The sequence below is a fragment of the Mesoplodon densirostris genome, chromosome X (genome assembly GCF_025265405.1).
Source record: "Mesoplodon densirostris isolate mMesDen1 chromosome X, mMesDen1 primary haplotype, whole genome shotgun sequence".
Taxonomy (NCBI): Eukaryota; Metazoa; Chordata; class Mammalia; order Artiodactyla; family Ziphiidae; genus Mesoplodon; species Mesoplodon densirostris.
The window spans coordinates 47,560,104-47,579,549 of NC_082681.1; positions in this window are offsets into that span (position 1 = coordinate 47,560,104).

Here is a 19,446-nt window from a genome sequence, read left to right on the forward strand (position 1 = left end):
TCCAGTCCCACCCCCAAACCTCTGCCTTGGGGCTCTGGGTGCCAGCCACAGCCGCTAGAGGGTCTCAGATTGAAAAGAAGGGTAACGAATGCCCCCGTAGCCCACGACACACAGTGGTTTAACTTCAGCGAAAAGGGGATCAGTGTAGTGATTCTGTAAATGAAAATGATTCCATCCTGTGGGCTGAGCTGAGCTTCCACAGGAACCGCCCGCGGCAAGCACGCCTACACGGATCACCCGCACCTGCCTGCCTGTGCGCTCTGCCGCCCCCGGTTTCCCATTCAAGAAGCAAGTGCTGCTGGCCTCTCAGAGGGCGGGCGGGGAGGGGAGGGAGTGTTATCTCTGGGACTAAATCTCTTATCCACCAACCCTGGGGCGCGTAAACCGAGAACTTTTTCAAAGTTGGCTTTTATAGGCAATTAACACTAAAACTTCCCCCCTGGTTTCGCCAAGGTCAAGCGGCAGGGTTCCCCACTGAAAAAGTCCTTATTAGAAGTTTCCTGCAATTCCCATCCCAAGTCACAAACTTTTCTGATTAAATTTAGCTCATGAATCTCACCCTGTGACCAGTTGTTTTTACATAGAGGATATTCAATAGTGTGGTCAACTTTTTTTTTTCCTTTAAAATCATTTCATAAATTCTTTTACACATTTGATCATATTCTTCACATTGATCATTTTAATGTTTGCATTCGTATATTGGAATTTGCTTATAGTTTTCCCCCCTGGTAGATTATGAGCAATCAATAGCTATTTGTTGAATTAATAAACATCTTTGTGTGCATAGTTAGATACAGACATGGATATAGAGAGGTTGTTTTTTCTTTGAAATTATTTTCGCAGGCTACATTTCTGGGCCTGGAATACATTAGTCAGAGGGTAAGAATTTTTTCATTGCTCTAGTTACATATTGCTGTAGAAGGAGTTCTGCTTAAAAATAGGGTTTGGACTTCAACAAAGTTTGATTAAGCTGGTTCTGCCTATACTAGCTATGTGAGGGTGGACTAGTTACCCCACCTCTCTGAGTCACAGTTTCCTCCATTATTACATGGGAGAAACCAAGTCCCCCTGCATAGAAATGTTATGAGGAATGTGGGTTGGCTACTGCAGTTATTATGATCATCATTTCTTTTTTCTTTTTTTTTTTTTTAAAGAAGATGTTGGGGGTAGGAGTTTATTAATTAATTTATTTATTTTTGGCTGTGTTGGGTCTTCGTTTCTGTGTGAGGGCTTTCTCTAGTTGTGGCGGGCGGGGGCCACTCTTCATCGCGGTGCACAGGCCTCTCACTGTCGCGGCCTCTCTTGTTGCGGAGCACAGGCTCCAGAGGCGCAGGCTCAGTAGTTGTGGCTCACGGGCCTAGTTGCTCCGTGGCCTGTGGGATCCTCCCAGCCCAGGGCTCAAACCTGCGTCCCCTGTATTAGCAGGCAGATTCTCAACCACTGTGCCACCAGGGAAGCCCCTATGATCATCATTTCTAATATTATGTATTTCCCCCAGCCTCACGAATATTGGGTTTTATCTTTCAAAACAATTTTTTGGTTAAGTAGGTATACAAGGGTAGTTTTTTGCATTTCTACTTCATTATCCCATAATGAGGAATACATATTTTTCAAGTATTGATTTATGCTATGTGAGGTTTTTTTGTTCTGTGAATTGTCTGTCCTCTTCCCCACAGTTGTAATTATACTTTATCAAATAACTGTGCTTATGAAGAGTTGTCTATTCTATTCTTAGATTTGATTTTACCTGATTTTTTTTTTTTTTTTTTTTTTTTTTTTTGCGGTACGCGGGCCTCTCACTGTTGTGGCCTCTCCCATTGTGGAGCACAGGCTCCAGACGTGCAGGCTCAGCGGCCGTTGCTCAGGGGCCCAGCCACTCCGTGGCATGTGGGATCTTCCTGGACTGGGGCACGACCCCATGTCCCCTGCATTGGCAGGCGGACTCTCAACCACTGTGCCACCAGGGAAGCCCCTTACCTGATTTTAACTCAGTTAAAATCCCAGCTGAGATCAATTGTGCCCTATAGTAGGAGATGTGTAGTTCTAATTTTTTCTGCATTGCTATCCAGTTGTTTCAAAGTGCTTACTTAATATAAAATATTTTGCTCATTGCTTTATGGTGTGTATTTGACATCTGTTAATGTTATATATGCTAAAGCTACTTCCAACCTCTCTCCTCTGTTCCATTGATAAATATCTCACTTTTGAGCCAGCATGGCAGCCTTAAAGATTACTGCTTTGTAGCTTGCTCTAATTCGTTGTGAGATGAGTCTTCCTTATTACTTTTAAGAATGTTTTTTGCTTTTCTTGATTATTTTCCCCTTCTAATCGAAATTATGTTAAAGTTAGAAAATCACTGGGAACAAATTGTCATACAAGTACGCTATCTTCCCATTCAAGAGCAGGTGTATAGCAGGCCATTTTACAAATAACACCTGAAACTTAAATAATCTGTCGGTATTGCTGAAGTCCCACAACTGTCTCTAATCTATTCTCTCTTTAGTAAGAGGGGCCAATTCTCTTTCTAACATTCAGCAGCTGTGGTAAGCAGAATAATACCTCCTCCCAAAGATGTCCATGTCCTATTCCCTGGAACCTGTGAATACGCTACGTTATATGCCAAAGGAGAATTAAGGTAGAAGATAGAATTAAGGTTGTTAATCAGCTGACTTTAAAATAGAGAGATGATCTAGATTATCTGGATGGGCCCAATGTAAGCACAAAGGCACTTAAAAGTAAAAGAGAGAGGCAGAAGAGTAGGTCAGAATGATGAGATGTGAAAAGGACTCTAAATGGCCTTGCTGGCTTTGAAGATGGAAGAGAGGGATCATAAGTCAAAAAGAATGTAGGCTGGGGCTCCCCTGGTGGCGCAATGGTTGAGAGTCCGCCTGCCGATGCAGGGGACACGGGTTCGTGCCCCAGTCCGGGGGGATCCCACATGCCGCGGAGCGGCTGGGCCCATGAGCCATGGCCGCTGAGCCTGCGCATCCGGAGCCTGTGCTCCACAACGGGAGAGGCCACAACAGTGAGAGGCCCACGTATCGCAAAAAAAAAAAAAAAAAAAAAAAGAATGTAGGCTGGAAAAGACAAGGAAACATACTAGTCTCCGGAGCCTCCAGAAGGGAATGCAGCTCTGCTGACACCTTGATTTCAACCTAGTGAGACCCATGTTGGACTTCTAACCTACAGAGCTAAAAGATAATAAATATGTATTGTAAGCCACTAAATTTGTGATAATTCTTTACAGCAGCTATAGGAAACTAATACATTAGCTAAGTGAAAGCTGTGCAAGGATTCTCTGTATACGGACCCTTGTGCTCTCTGCCCTTAAACTTATTTCCCTGAGGCCAGTCAAAATTAGCAGGCCTGTCCTTGGCCCCTGCCTTTTTGGCTCCCAGAACATAGGCAATATCTTTCCAAAAATTAGTTGTTTCTGTTTGGTATATTCTATACCACTTTGTTTAGCCCACCCACTTTTGCTCTTTGACCTCATCCCTAAAATACTTCGGAATCTGTAGGTGCTAAGAAATGGGGAAAAGTGAGCAGGGGAGCTTGAAATCACCCTCCCATTATACCACCTCCCTGGGGTGGGGGGTTGGCGATTGATCAGATTTGTGAAACGTTTACACCATCTCAAGACTTTCTCAAACATACGTCTTCCCCTTAAACTCCAGAAAAGATTTCCAGAATCACTTGGCACTAGTTTTCAAGTATCTGAGAAGTTAGTTCTTCAGATGAAAAGCCAAGAGGCTTTGTGGCAGACTGGATTTGGAATTTCCACATCAAACCTGTAGTGCCTTTGACAATTGAAATCTTTAGAATTAGAATGAAAAACGCTCTTCCATTTCAAAATATAAAGCATACTTTCATTTTACTTCCCATATAAAAATGTATAGAAACACCAATCATGAACCACATGTTGCTGGGATAACATAAGATAGAACTGATCCTTTTGCTGAGGCACTTTGGTGGCTATAGTACTATTACTAACCTCCCCCTTTTGGTAGCTTTCATTTATTGAGCCTTTACTCTGTGCCAAGTGATGTGCTAAATAATTAAAATGAATGATCTTATTTGATCGTCCCATTAATCCTAGGAGTTAGTTAGGTACTATTATTTCCATTTAAAGATGAGGAAGAAAATAAATAAATGAAGATGAGACAGCTGTTGCCCACAGTCACAAAGTGAATAAAAGCTAGGATTCGAAGTCAAGTCCGTGTGTCAAGTCCTTCCTCTGTCAAGATTAATAATGTGGTAAAGCACAGGGATGCTAGTGTTAGAGTGATCTGGCTTCCAATCCTAGCTCTGCCGGTTGTTTGTTCCAGCTATTTGTTCCTGAGAAAGTTACCTAACCTCTATGTCTTCAGCATTCTTCTCTCTAAGATTGGAATAATAGAGAACTGATGAGAGGAATAAATAATATAACATGACTTATGTACCTATCACAGCTCCTGGCCACAGAGTTAGTGCTCAGGAAAGGCTCACTACTATTACTCTATACTGCATCCTATCATCACATATGCCTTTCATATGCAGCACAACAGAAAGGGGCCTGAACCCAGGTGGTCTGGGTTCTTGTGGCAGCTCTATTACTATCTCTGTAATTTTCAAAACCCACTTAACCCATTGTGTCTATGTGGTTTCACACAAAATTGTGAAAGCAAAACCCAGCCCCGTGTAAACAAAGTTGTTCTAGGGAGCAAGTGAAATCAGACATATTTTTTTAAAAAATCAGAAACGTATAAAGGGATAAAGATCTCACACAGACACAAGGAATCATTCCATCTGTTACTTTCTAGAGAACAAGATATCCTAGTCATATTTCTATTCCCATTCCCCTTTCCTAGACCAACCCTTCTTATTCTTATTTCTCCTCAAAGAAAGAGAAAGGAAATCAAATGAACTGAATAACATGGAGAAGAATTAAAACGTTAGAGTGGATACTTGATGATAATAAAGAATTGGTCATGTTTTGGCTGTGATAGTAATACTATGGTTCTGTTGATAAAAAGGGTCTATCTTTTAGAGACACATATTGAAATATTTATTGATAAGATGATATAATGTCTGCATTTGCTTCGAAATAATCCAGGGGTAGGAGGTAGCAGTGTTGGAGAATGGGTGAGGGCACTGATGTAACAAGATTGTCTATGAATGCAGTTGTTAAAACTGGATGGTGTGTGCATGGGGGTTCATCTTATGATTCTCTCTACTTTTGTATATGTTAGGTTTTTTTCCATAATAAAACTTGAAAAAAATCAAGGGTTGCAAACTCACATGCCTACAGAGCCAGGCAGGTAACATAAATAAGTGAAACAAATTGGATGGGAACTGTGGAAAACTGGGAAAGAATATGTCTCATCCAAAAGGGACGGTGGTACTCAGTTCCAGCTGACTGTTGCTTGATGGGAACGTGGGCCTGGGCAGCCAGATTTTCCAATTTTTTTTCAAGAGAAGCCAAAAATAAAAAGTTTTATATGAAATCTTCCAATCCTTAAATGTTGGTAACTAATTCAAATATGTTTTATAGACACCGTGTTGGCCAACTAAAACAAGTTTGAGGACCAGATCCAGACTGCAATTGCCAATTCGTAACCTCTGCCTAAAAGGCTAACTTTAGGCAAATTTCACAACTCGGAAGCAGTAGAAAGTAATGGAAAGCCCTTCCAAAATCAACAAAATTAGAATGCCATAATTCTGCCCTGATCTTCCTCATTACAAGTCCTGCTCCCATATATGCTTTGTTCTCCATCCTCCATTACTACCTCTGAGTTTGTCTGACTTTATCTTTTACTCTTATTACCTAGTTCTGACCTCAAATTCCAGACCACTGAGAACCAAGACATCATGAGGTTCTAAGACAAGAGGCCTCACGATAACAAACCAAGCTTTAGGCCCCACCTGACCTGACGCTTCTTTCTGGCACATTTTGCTGCTCTTTTTCATGATAAGCAGGTAACTTGGCAGAGTCTTAAGAAACACTGTGCCCCAAGGGGCAAGAGAATGGGCTGGGAAGGGCAAGGCATCCTAGGGGAGCAGCAGGTCTTGTGTTATCCCTGAAACCCAAAGTATTCACTCCTGACCAACAACCCACAGGGCAGGCCTTTAGTCATGGTGGTGGAGGAAGAGGGTAGGTCTGTTCTGAGGCCTCCACTCTCCCTCCCTCTCCCGTGACTGCGAGCTTATGAGATGTCTGGTGGGGTGATAAACATACAGTTTTTCTGAGAGGTCAAGGCAGGCTTCGTTGAGAAGCGATGTTTTCAGCTGACATGAGAAGGATGAGTAGGAGTTAACCAGATGGCGAATGAATGGAAAAGGATTTCAGGCAGTGAAGACAGTGTGGGCAAAAGCCCCAAGGTAGGAGAGCAGTTGGCACTTTTGAAGAATTGACAGAAAGCCAGTGTGCTGCGGAAAGGAGGAGGGTGGCTAGAGCTTTGGCTAAGGTAGCAGGCAAGAGCCAGATCATGCAGAGCATTGTCAGACCCAAAATGGAGAGCCCAGTGAGTCCATGACACTGTGCTGGACATTATGGAGGCTACAGACACAGGGCAGACCTGGTCCCTGCCCTCCATTGGCAGACAATAGCCAGCAGGATATTAGGCAATTGCCACCAGGGTTGCTGAAGAATGCTATTCAGAGGTATTGAGGAGGAAGCAGTTACTTCTGAATGGAGGGAGAGAAGAGGTGACAATTACTTGAACTTTGAAGGATAAATGGAATTTCAACAGACAGAGAAGGTGGGTAGAGAATTTCTGGCAGTGGGAGCAGCCTGCACAAAGGAGCAGAGGCAAGGCAGTTCGGAGCATAGTGGGGAAGAAACGAGAGCAAAGTTGGGGGTGGGAACAGTCTTTAAGAAATGATGCTATCCTCTAGTAGGTCTGGTAGAGAATGGACTTGAGGACACAGGGAGGAAGGGTAAGCAGGGACACAATGAGAGAGTAGCATGGACATATATACACTACAAAACATAAAATAGATAGCTAGTGGGAAGAAGCCGCATAGCACAGGGAGATCAGCTCGGTGCTTTGTGACCACCTAGAGGGGTGGGATAGGGAGAGTGGGAGGGAGACACAAGAGGGAGGGGATATGGGAACACATGTATATGTATAACTGATTCACTTTGTTATAAAACAGAAACTAACACACCATTGTAAAGCAATTATACTCCAATAATGATGTTTAAAAAAAAAGAAATGATGCTATCATACAATACAACTTTGGGGAGGCCTTGAATGCCAAGCTAAGAAGCTTTGTCTTCATTCTGTTGGTAATGGAGAGTTACTGAAGACTTTTGACTAGAGGAGGCCTGTGTTTTAGGAATCTCCCTCTGGCAGTAGTATGGACAGGGAGAGAAGCCATAGCATCAGGATTTTCTAACAATGTAACAATGCCTAAATGTGGCTGGCAATAGGGAATAAGATCTGCCCCAAAGAGGTCTAGATCTAATGATACCTTGGGGGAAAAGGATACTTTTTGTGGCTGTGATGGTCCAGTTTGGGGAAAGGGGGAGGTCCAAATAATGAAATGTAGTGACAGGAACACTGTCTATTCTGTATAAGTGGCTGTACTTGTTGGCGGGGGGGGGACAGAGAGACTGGAGTGAGAATGAGAATCTTATTTATCGTGGATCACGAAAAAAGAATAATCTGCCTGACTTTCCACACAAACATCTGCCCTGGCCCAATCAACCATAAAAAAGAAGAACCATCAAATAGGGTGAACAAATTGACATTAGCTACTGTACAGCAGGACACTTACTACATAATCAAAGTAAACTTTCCAAGAGAAGCCGACCTGGTATCTCTAACACTTTATCACTTCTTTGACTGAGAAGAGCTGGATGTCACCTACAAGTATAGGATAAAGCAAACAAATTGCAATGTTATCTACATAGATACTTAGATGGTTAATGGGGAAGGTAGTGAGAATCCAGTATAAGAGCTAACAGTAATTTACTGGGAGATCATTCCTTTGGGTCCTAAGATCACTTGCCTCCTGTAAGCACAGGCAAATAAAGCTGGGTCTAACAGAAAATGAGCATGATAATATCACTCTTTAAATAGTGTTAACAAAATGGAAATACGATAGACACATATACAAGATATATAGCAAACACTTCCCTAAAACATTTATGTTTTTATACTACCTCAAATCATGTTACCTTTTCAGTTTATCTCAATACAGGAATATTATTCTTTTTTTAAAAAAGAAATCAGCAATAATGAAACAAACCGAAATTTTTTTTAACTTTTGAAATTATCTCAGCAAATAAGTTAGGACCAAAGCTAAGCCATTATCTCCGGTTAAGAATATTTAGTGAAAACTTTTGGAATCTTCCATGAGTTGCTGAAACACACAGTTTAAGCATTCAAAAATCGGTGTAATTACCATATTAACAGACAAAAATGAAAAACGGTTTCAATAGATGCAGAAAAAGCATTTGGCAAAATTTAACCTCCATTCCTGATTTAAAAAAAAAAAAACTCTTAGCAATCCAGGAATAGATGGAAATTTCCTTAATCTGTTAAAGGCAACTATGAAAAATCTCCAGTTAATATTGTAATCGTAACAGACTGAATTCTTTCTGCTTAAGAACAGAAGCAAGGCAAGGAGGAAGTTGAGGGACTTGAAGCTGTAGCCTCAATTTTCTCTGCAGGAAGTAATATTCTCTGCCTATACCCGGTTCTCTAAGTCTATCACTCTGTTACTGTTCACAGATATTGAAGAACTAACAAAGAAGGAAAAGAAAACTTGGCTTTGGGCAAGTAATGTAAAAACCAGTCATTTATTAGAATCGCTTGCTCTGTAATAATTCACTAAGCATCACTGTGCCAGGCACTACACTGGACACAATACGCACCTCAAGGATTTCTGCCCTAGCGAGGTAATAGTTCTCAAACTTTGGTATGCATCCAAAACATCTGGGAACATATTAAAGTGTATATTCCTAGGCCTCGCCTCCAAAAAGTCTAATTCAGTAGGTCTGGAGTGGAGCCTGGGAGTCAGGGAATCTGTGTTTTTAAAAGCTTCTCTCAATCCCTGGTACTGATGGAGGTGGTTCCTAGAGTCCACTGGATACATATTGTAATAAAGACATCACGAATATGGCCACCTAATTTTGCTGTAAGCACACTGGATGACTACGCTGTCACTTAGCATTCCAGCTTCCAAGTCATCAGTTTATAGCATCCTAAACCACAAAGACATAGTCTTCAAATTTTCTCTACCCCAGCCTCCGAGGACCCCACTCTTTTCCAGGCTTCCTCCCTGTTCTCTGGCTGCCCAGTTGACAATTTGATACGGACTGGCTATGTATTGAGATATGTGAAATTCCCAAAGGGAGAAGCATTTTGTGGACCCCTCCCTGCTGAAATCATATTTGTTCCTGCTTCTCTACCTTCTTGGTCATTCCTCCTCTCCTCAGCCTCTGAAGGAGTCTGACAGCAGTGCTTGCTACTGGGATCATCTCTCTTCATCAGCAGGGCTATCTATGTACAAAACCGTGGATCACATTATATGTGTAATTAAGATCATTTAATGTCAAAAGTAATTGTATGCAGTGAAAAGATACACTGGTAAACTGGCCCAAATTGCAACTGTTTTCTGTCCACATTAATTTGTTTCGTACATGCAAAGTGCAGTTGAAAGAACAGCATGCTGTCTGACAGGACCTGAAAAGCGGCACTTGCTGTGGGTAATTTAAATTTAGCACTATTATCGTTTACGGATTGATTCTGCTTAAAATCAATAAGAAGGGAAGGCCTGAAAGTTTTAAGCTGATGCTAATCACTTTGGTTCGGTAACTCCTTGTAGTTAAGTTATATATTTTTTCCTTCGTCTCTGTGTCATTGTAGCCTCTTGGGCAGCAAAACATTTAACTGATCTTTAAATATTTCACAAGTTCTCTTTTCTTTCCCATCCCTGTCATCAAATTTAGCATCTAGAAATTTTTTGCAATAGAAAACTTTCTTCGGAGAGAGTTGATCACAAGTTCCGGGGGGTGGGGGTGGGTGGAGAAGCAGCTAATAGAAATAGATCTTGAGAACAATATAGTAACTTTATTATGCCCTATTGACATCCTCTACTGTCGGCACAAGTCTTAGAATGAATATTGGCCTTGGAAGGACACTTAACAGATCATCTGGTTCAATCTCCTTTTTTCAGACAGGAAAACTGAGATCCCAGCGATTTGAGCCTTGCCTTTCTTCTTCCCTCCTGTCCTCCCTCCTGCTAGCCTTCACTTGCCTCTGAGCCAGCCTAGACTCTAAGGTTAGTCATTTAAGTCATTTTATGTCTAGAACGCAGGAACACCTGACCCTTTTGACCTGCTTTGTCAGTCCTCAAAACTGGGGAACCCTACTGGTTGCATTTACTGAATCCTTGACTCATTCTCTGGGACTTGCATCAACCTACTGCCAAATCTAATGATTCTACTTCAGCAGTATTTTCCAAGTCAACCCATGCCTTCCTAATTCTTAATGCCAACAATCAAGTTCAGGGGCTTAGTGCTTTCCCCTGAATTATTGGCACAGCCTCCTAACTGTTTCCTATCACCAGTTTCTTTGTCTCCAACCTCATCTCCACTGCCACCCTCAATACAGCTGGAAGGCTAACATTCCTAAAACCAAGTAATTTTATGACAACTTTGCTTGAAACCTGTCAGTGGCTCCCTGTAATGGACAACACAAAGTCCCAACTTCGTGGCCTGATATTCGAGTCCTGCTAAGAATTGATCCTCATTTATCCAGCCTCATCTTCTATTCTCCTTGCTGTACCATGTGTCCCAAACTAGACTACTAGCCTTTTCCCAAATGTACCCATGTTTCCTCTTATCCTCACCTTCACTACTAATCTTTCTAAGGACCAATTTAAACGTTCCCCCTGCCTCATGACACGCTAGAAAGTCTCTCTTCTTTCTCTTTCATAGTGCTTAATTATAATACAATTTTAAGAAAAATTTTGATTCTTTTATCCTTCCTACTCAAATTATAAGCTTCTTGACAGTGTGAACCATCTGCTTAATCTCTAATTCAAGCAAAAGTTGTGGTTTTAGCATGCAGCCACTGGAGCAGATCTGTGCAATGAAAATATAATGTGAACCACATGTGATTTAAAATTCTCTAGTAGCAATATTAAAAAAGTTAAAAGACAGATAAATTTAATTGTGCTCATATATTTAAATTTATATCAAAATATTAACATTGCAACATGTAATAATATAAAAATATTGAGATATTTTATATTCTTTCATACTACATCTTTGAAACCTGGTGTGTATTTTTAAAATTTATTTTTATTGACATAATATTGGTGTATAACATTATATAAGTTTCATGTGTACAACATTATATTTCTACTTCTGTATACACTACAACATGCTTATGGGCCCCCAAAATGTAGTTTCCATCTGTCACCATACCCATTTCACCCTCCCCACCACCACCCCTTCCCTTCTGGTAACCACTACTCTGTTCTCTATCTACATATTTGTTTCTGCTTTTTCACTTACTTTGTTTTTGTTTGTTTGCTTTTATATTACACATATGAGTAAAATCATACAGTATTTGTATTTCTCTGTCTGACTTTTTTCACTTAAGATAATACCTCAAGGTTGATTCATGTTGTCACAAAAGGTAAGATTTCATCTTTTTATGGCTGAGTAGTATCCATTGTGTATATATATATATATATATATATATATATATATATATATATATATATGTATATATATATATATATATACACCACATATGTATATACTACATCTTTATCCATTCGTCCATCAATGGGAACTTTGTTTCCCTCTCTTGGCTATTGTAAATAATGCTGCAATGAACATAGGGGTGCATATATCTTTTTGAATTAGGGTTTTTGTATTCTTTAGATAAATACCCAGAAATGGAATAGCTGGATCATATGGTAGTTCTATTCTTAATTTTTTGACGAATCCTCCTACTATTTCCTATAGTGGCTGCACCAATTTACATTCCCACCAACAGTGTATGAGGCTTCCGTTTTCTCCACATCCTCACAAACACTTGTTATTTCTTGCCTTTTTGATAATAGTCACTCTGATAGGTGTGAGGTGATATCTCACTGTGGTTTTGACTTGAATTTCCCTAAAAATTAATGTTAAACATTTTTTTATGTGTCTATTGGTCATCCATATATCTTCTTTGGAAAAATGTCTATTCAGGTCCTCCGCCCATTTTTTAATTGGGTTGTTTGTTTTTGTTGTTGTTGAGTTATATGAGTTCTTTATATATTATGGATATTTACCCCTTATCAGATATATGATCTGCAAATATCTTCTCCCATTCAGTAGATTGTCTTTTTGGTTTGTTGATGGTTTCCTTTGTTGTGCATAAGCTTTTTAGTTTGATGTAGTCCTATTTGTTTATTTTTGCTTTGCTTTTCTTGTCTGAGGAGGTATATCCAGAAAGATTGCTAAGACCAATGTCAAAGAGTATGCTGCCTATGTTTTCTTCTAGAAGTTTTATGGTTTCAAGTTTTAAATTCAAGTTTTTAATCCATTTGGGTTGATTTTGGTGTATGGTGTAACATAGCTGTCTAGTTTCATTTTTTTGCATGTGGCTGTTCAGTTTTCCCAACACCTTTAATTGAAGAGACTGTCTTTTCTCCATTGTATGCTCTTTGCTTTTTTGTCATAAATTAGTTATTCATATATGTAAGGGTTTCTTTCTTTTTTTAAAATAAATGTAGGGCTTCCCTGGTGGCGCAGTGGTTGAGAGTCCGCCTGCCGATGCAGGAGACACGGGTTCGTGCCTCGGTCCGGGAAGATGGCATATGCCGCGGAGTGGCTGGGCCCGTGAGCCATGGCCGCTGAGCCTGCGTGTCCGGAGCCTGCGCTCCGCAACGGGAGAGGCCACAACAGTGAGAGGCCCGTGTACTGCGAAAAAAATTAAAAAAAAAAATAATAATAAAATAAATGTAAATATGCTCTCTTTTTTAAAAAAAATATTCATTTATTTACTTGGTTGCACCGGGTCTTAGTTGCAGCATGCAGGATCTTCATTGCCACATGTGGGATCTTCACTGAGGCATGCGGGATCTGTAGTTGCAACATGCAGGATCTTTCAGTTGTGGCATGTGGGATTTAGTTCCCTGATCAGGGATCAAACCTGGGCCCCCTGCATTGGGAGCATGGAGTCTTAATCACTGGACCACCAGGGAAGTCCCTTAAGGGTTTATTTCTGATCTCTCAATTCTGTTCCATTGACCTATGTAACTGTTTTTCTGCCAGTACCGTGCTGTTTTGATTAGTACAGCTTTGTAATATAGTTTCAAATCAAGGTATGAGATACCTCCAGCTTTGTTCTTTCTTCCCAGGATTGCTTTGGCTACTCAGGGTCTTTTGAGGTTCTACATAAATTTTAGAATTTTTGGTTCTATTTCTGTGAAAAAAATGTCCTTGGAAATTTGAAATGGATTGCATTGAATCTGTAGGTTGCTTTTAGGTAATGTGGACATTTTAACAATGTTAATTCTTCCAATTCAGGAGCATGGAATATCTTCCCATTTATTTATGTCTTCTTCAGTTTCTTTCAACAATGTCTCATAGTTTTCAGTGTACAGATCTTTCACCTCCTTGGTTAAATTACCAGGTGTATATTTTAAATTTACAGCATGTCTCAATTTGAACTAGTTACACTTCAAGTGCTCAATAGTCCCTTGTGGCTGGTGTCTATCAACTTGGACAGTGAAGCTCAGGAGTCTTGCTGCCATGGTTCAAACCCCGGCTCTGTAACTTATAGCTGTGTGATCTGGACTAATTGCTTAACGCCTATGTGCCTCAATGTGAGTATCTATAAAATGGGAACAATAATAGTACCTACCTCTGCAGTGAAGATAAATGAGAAAATGTGAGTAGAGAGCTTTACTATCATCATCTTTGTAGTTACTGCAGGGTCCAGAGAACATCCATGATTACCAACAATGAAGGCTTATTGAGTTGAACTGGATTCTGCTGAGTTCCTCAAATAGTGGAAGGATTAAAAAGTAATGCTTTGGAGTGAGAGGGTCATAGGTTCAAAATCTAGTCCTGCCCCTTCTTAGCTCCATCCCTGACCCCACTTCTCTCACCCCAGCACCCCTCTTGTCTTTTCTGCTCTGTAACACCACTTTAATAGCTATACCTGCTAAGGTAGGTGCCTATGCTCCTTTATCTCTGGACAGGAAAAGCCCCTCTGAGATTGATAACCATCTCCACTCTGCACATCTCCCCCTTACTGTGCATGTGCAGTTGGTCAGTGGCAGCCATTTTGTCTCACTTTCCTCCCTGTCCCCCGCCCTGACATGACTTTCTGAACTCTTCCTCAAACATGGTTGCTAAGTTGTTAGAAATCATTGCTCTGACCAGCAAGCACCCGGGTAGTGTATTTTGTTATAAATGATTTATCCTTATTCCAGGCTTTGTAGCAACATCAGCCCAAATGTACAAACTCAGGTGTAAAACCTCAGTCCCAATTGCCCTCCAGTCATCTCAATGACCTTAAATCAGTGATTCTCAGTGTGGTATGGGGAAGACAAGAATCAGAGTCACTTGGAAGAAAGTGTTAAAATATAGATTCCCAGGTCCCACCTAGATCTGCTGGATCAGAATCCCTAAGCATAGAGCCTGGGGATCTGACTTTTTTTTTTTCTTTTTCTAAGCAACTCTCAATTGCAAATCCACATGAGGATTGAAGGAAGGGTAATGAGAGCATGGAGGATTGTATAGAAAAAGAGGGTGGTAGTGTCAAAGAAAAACTTTGCTCATCTCACTCTTTTTCATTTATTACCCTTCTGTTCCCCCTCACCCATGAAGGGCAGAGCGTAGGCAGTGGCAGAACTGTTGCTGGTTGTTCTGACTCTGCATCCAGAACTTACTGGGAAGCCTGCTCCTGTGTCCAGGTTGTATATACACTTAGGACAATTTGACTAATGAGGTTATAGAAGTATGTTAAAAGGAAGTAATGGTATGGTATGTTCCCCTTCCTAGGGCTGTAAACTTTTTAACAGGATTCTAGGAAATAAATCTTAAATGCAGGAATGACCAATGATAGAATTTCAACCCTGCAACAGATTGGTGGAAGGGAGAGGGAGCTACTGAGAGGTGGAGACCCAGAGAGAGGAGATTAAGGAGAATTTTAGCAACTCTTTTTTTAAAAAAATATGTATTTATTTATTTGGCTGCATCAGGTCTTATTTGCTGCACGCAGGATCTTTCATTGCGGCTTGTGGACCCTGCTCTGAGGCTTGTGGGCTTCTCTCTAATTGTGGCATGCGGGCTCCAGAGCACTCCGGCTCAGTTGTTGTGGAGCACATGGGCTTAGTTGTCTCGCAGCATGTGGGATCTTAGTTCCCTGACCACGGATGGATTCCGCATCCCCTGCATTGGAAGGCGGATTCTTAACCACTGGACCACCAGGGAAGTCCCGAAGAATTGTAGCAATTCTGCTGATATATTGTGCTGGCAATTCACCCATAAAGGGACTCATTTTCTATGTTGCTCCCTGGAAACAACCCTCTTAGGGAATCACTGGGTGCTGCCAGGTAGCATTCTTGTTTAGCCTGAACCCTGGCCTAAAAAGCATCTCGTTCCTAGGAAGTGTGTGCCCCTGTAAAGTGAACTGTGCATATGATGGTGGCTCCAGGAGTCCAGCTGGACCTTGGCAAGACCACAAGGCTTGGTTAGCAAATCCAATGGAAGTGGCTGGTGGCTGGCCAGATCTATCTGGTGACCTTAGTGGTTCTCCCTTCTCTCATCTGTGTGGGTATTGAGTTAGGTCTAGTGTTATCAATTACAGTGTTTGTATGGGAATGAATTTTTTAAAAAATCATGAACCATTTTGCCTAAAGAAAGAGTCACCACATTTTAACTAGAAAAGCCATGGTAATAGGCAGCCATCCTTATGTGTTCAACAGGAGTCTGCAAAGTGCCTATTTGGTATGCAGTACTGTGCTCTGTGCTGTCTCTTTGTCCTAGTGGGTCCCTTTACCAAGAATGCATGACTGCTTCCTAATCTTGTCTTTTAAGACAAAGCTTAAATCTCTCCTCCTCAGTTTCCCCAAGTCTTAAGTGACACTCTTGCCAGTCACTCTCCATCACATCACCTGATTTTACCTTCTTCATAGTGCTTTTGTGTACCTGAAAGTATCATTTCCTCTTCCCCTCTCTCCCTCCTTCACTTTCTCCCTCTCTCCCTTTCTCTCTCCTTCCCTCGCTTTCTCCTTTTCTCTCTCTTCGCCCCCACCCCCTAGAATGTAAGCTCCAGGAAAGAAAGCACGTCTTGTCTGTCTCTTAGTTCACTATTCCCAGGGAGTAGCCACTCAAAAAATATTTGTTGAGTACGTGAGTGAGACACTTGGAAGGTAGGAATCTTCAGCCAGGTCTTAAAGGGCTTGTCCATGGATCAGAAGGGAAACTAGCTTTTCAGGTGAAGAGACTAGAATAAAAGGATCTGGTCCAGAGTTCTATTGACCACTATCTGTAACTTGGAGGCTTCAAAGATAAAAATCCCATTTGGAAACTTACTTACTGCAAAAAGATACCACCTTGAAAGAAGCAAAATACAGTTAGAATAGGAATTTTCTGACCACCAAACCCTGAAATGAAAATGCTGTATTTGTATGCTGCTCTGACAGCAAGCAAATCTAAGTGTAGTATGAAGTACTATGTACTCTAAATGTATTATGAGGTACATCATAAATGTATTGTGATGGTGTTAAGAGCAAGGGCTTTAAGAATTTGGGAAACCTGAATTTGAATCACAGCTCAACTACTTCCTGGGGGTGTGATCTAGGTTAGTGAACAACTCTGAGCCTCAGCTGCCTCATCTATAAAATGAGGATGATACTAGTACTGAGGTCATAAAGATGTAGTGAAGATTAAGTAGACTAACACAGGTAACTTGTCACTGTAGAGGACAGAAGCACCAGCTTTAGAATCAGGGTTTAAACCTAGTTCAACAATCTAGTAGCTGTGTGACCTTAGGCTGGATACTTTACCTTTGTGAGTACTGGTTTTCATATGTGTAAAATGGGAAAGATAATATTTGCAACTCATTCTACCAACAAATATGTATTAAATGCCTGTGGTGCCAGGCATTCCACTCAGTTTGAGGGTAAAAGGATGAATAATACTTATCTGTAAGGAATTTACAATTTTGTAGTAGGAGACACAACCAACACATAAGAATATTTTTACAAGGATGATACAATAAGGGACCAAAGAAAGGAGTCTACAACTCTATGTGAAGGAGTTAGGAAGGGCTTCACAGAGGAGGTGAAGAAGTTGTGAGAGCCAAATTGGATATATTCTAGAGTTTCAAATGAACAGTGAGTGAAAGTAGGTTGGAATTGGAGAATGAGATAGAGAGATTTAATTTTTTAAATCAATTTATTTTATTTATTTATGTTTGACTGCATTGGGTCTTTGTTGCTGCACACGGGCTTTCTCTAGTTGTGGTGAGCGGGGGCTGCTCTTCGTTGCAGTGCACGGGCTTCTCATTGCCGTATCTTCTCTTGTTGCCGAGCATGGGCTCTAGGTGCGCAGGCTTCAGGAACTGTGGCACACGGGCTCAGTAGTTGTGGCATGCAGGCTCAGTAGTTGTGGCGCATGGGCTTAGTTGCTCCGTGGCATGTGGGATCTTCCCAGACCAGGGCTCAAACCTGTGTCCCCTGCATTGGCAGGCGGATTCTTAACCACTGAGTCACCAGGGAAGCCCAAGATTTAATTTTTTATTGTAAAGTATAACACATACAGGAAAGTGCATAGGAAGTAAATGTACAACTCCGTATATTGTCACAAAGTCACTACAAATTTGTAACCAGCACCCAGATGCTCCCCCCATGCCCTCTCCCTATTACTACTTATTTCTTCTTCTCCAAAGGTGACCATCACTCTCACTTTTAACAGCAGAGAATAGTTTTTCCTGTTTTTGACCTTCATATAATTGGAACCATACAATAGGTTATCTTTTTGTGTCTGGATTGTTTTTTTCCACATTGTAACTGTGATATTCATCCATACAGTTTTGTGTACACTATATTATATAGTATGCTATTGTCTGAAGACAGCACATTTAAAATTTTTCCATTCTTTTGTTAATGGAGATTTAGACTGCTTTCAATTGGGGTTGTTGCAAATAATGTGGCTATGAATATTCTTGGTGTACATATGCATGCACATCTGTTGTATATATACCCAGGGATAAAGTTGCTTTGTCAAAGGGCATGTATATGTTCAAGCTTAGTAGATAATGCCAAGTTCTTTTCTAAAGTGGTTGCACCAAAATACACTTTCACAAGCAGTGAAGTCTGGGAGTTCCTATTGCTCCATATCCTTCACCAACACTTGGTATTGTCAGTCTTTTTAATTTCAGTTATTTGGAGGAGTATGTAGTGGTATCTCATTGTTTTAACTTGTATTTTCCTAATTACAAAAGAGGTTGAGCACCATTTCATATGTTCATTGGCCATTTGGAGATGTTTTGTGAAGTACCTAAGAAGTCTCTTGTCCAGTTTTTACTCTTGTTCCTGAATTGTCAATTTTGCCTTTTATCTTGTTTACCATATTAAGGATAGTTATTTTAAAGTTCGTGTCTGATAACTCCATTATATGGAGTACTTGTGAGCTTGCTTCTATTGTCTGTTGTTTTTCTTGGTTTTTGTTCACAACATTTTGTTCACTTTTATACATAGTTATTTTTGAATGAGTGACGAACACTGCATATGAACAATTGCAAAAGATAGCTTCAGGCCTAGAATGAAATTGCATTACCCAGAGAGCTTTCTTGCAAGTGGCTAGAATCCCAAGCAATCTGGTATTATCTTAATCCAATTTCAAGGATTGAGATTATTGGAAGCTGGGCTTTTGTTCCTGCAAGGATTGGTCTATTTCTAGTTTCCCATTATTCCTAGGATGTAGCCTTTTGAAGTCCAACTAAAAGCTTTGGGCAGAGTTGTCAGGCCCTTCTCTCCTTGGTGAGCTCTGGACTGCAGCTTTTTTATCTCCTTGCCCCTTGAAGCTGTCAAAGTACTGCTTGGCTTCTCAGTCATAGAAGTGTCTTCTGGGATCAACAGAGGCCTTATTGGAAAAGTTGCCGCAAATGTCAGACTCACCTCTCTGAGTTTCCGCCTTTTCTTGGCCCTCTAGATCTTGGCCTCCAAACTTCTTTATTGCTTTGAAGCAGTGTGTGTGTGTGTGTGTGTGTGTGTGTGAATGCATGCACATACACACACACATACACTTTTCATGGTATCCCTCAATGGGAGCATTGTCCAAATTCCTAGTGCACCATTACCAGAGTGGAAATCCTGCTTGAAACATTTATTTTAAAATATTACCTCACATAAGCCTCACAATAATCCAAATTATTCTCTCAGCATCACATAGCTAAAAAGTGGGAGACACAGCAGTGGTAACCTAGTCTCTCTTATTCC